The 1,059-nt window shown below is 29.9% G+C and overlaps 1 protein-coding gene across 1 annotated transcript in view; it reads right to left on the reverse strand.

Annotated features, from left to right (window-relative positions):
- The window catches only part of LOC119586246, a gene marked incomplete at its 3' end in the record, with an annotated part of 5,175 nt that extends 4,595 nt beyond the window's left edge, over positions 1–580 (reverse strand). The window contains 1 exon segment of the mRNA XM_037934949.1: positions 467–580.
- Positions 581–1,059: the final 479 nt, after the last annotated feature.

Below are 1,059 nucleotides of genomic sequence, written 5' to 3' on the forward strand. Positions count from 1 at the left end.
ACCAGCAGTTTCAAACAGCTAGAAACCACTTTCATTAGGAAATCTTGAAAGAATTAAACATTAATGTCTTTATAATTTGTTATACATTGTTTCTATACACTTTCCATATTATTCTCAGTCAGTTGATTAATATGCAGTTACATTTTATGCAGTCATGTTAATAAACATATACACCTTTTATATACATTCTTACATTAATCATATGAACCTATATGATTATGAGTTATGCATAGTTACTAAAGACTACACAAATGAAGACAAAAGACCTAACACATTTTTTCCAAAGCATGATACCAGAAAAAGAAAGTTAGTGAATGCAGATTTTTTACCACGTGGTTTTAAAGCTAGACAAAAACAACATTGTTAGTTTATGCTAATCTCAGAAAAGCTTATCATGATTAATACAAGAAAATAACTAGTGAAGCCTTAAAACATTTGGAAAAAGATCAAATTGGAACAATCTTACCTCTTCTTCAGATTCAAAGCAATCCATGGCACGAATCGGTACTTGTATGACTGCCAAATGGATGACAGCTTTTTGAACATAACTCTTTCTTAAGGTCACATGGGCTTGTACTATGTGATTATTGTATTCTTAAGCATGTCTGAAAGAAAACAGATGTTTTAGTATACAAATTCCAAGACCCAGGCATCTCCCCTAATGTATGTACAAGCATTCATACATCAAATATTTCACATATTATCTATTCTCATCCATATAAAAAAACGATCAATAAGATGTTATACTTACATGATCTCACAAAAGAACCTTCATATATCACTTATAATTATGCTTACAATTCACTTATAAAGATGATACTCCATCTGCCTCTCTAAAATGAATGTAAACCAATACTTACATGCCATGATAATATCTATATCCTGACCAAATTTATAATGCATACCACTCAAATAAATTTCAAAATGCCTTTAGTGCACTTGAGCTTATAAATTAATAAAATTATCTATTGATTTAGGTGAATCCAAGAAATGAAAGTTAGATACAGATTTGTTTACTGGCATATAAATGTAATGGACACACACAGAATTATGGTCTTG

The sequence above is a fragment of the Penaeus monodon genome, chromosome 21, assembly GCF_015228065.2.
Source record: "Penaeus monodon isolate SGIC_2016 chromosome 21, NSTDA_Pmon_1, whole genome shotgun sequence".
In the NCBI taxonomy this organism is placed as follows: Eukaryota; Metazoa; Arthropoda; class Malacostraca; order Decapoda; family Penaeidae; genus Penaeus; species Penaeus monodon.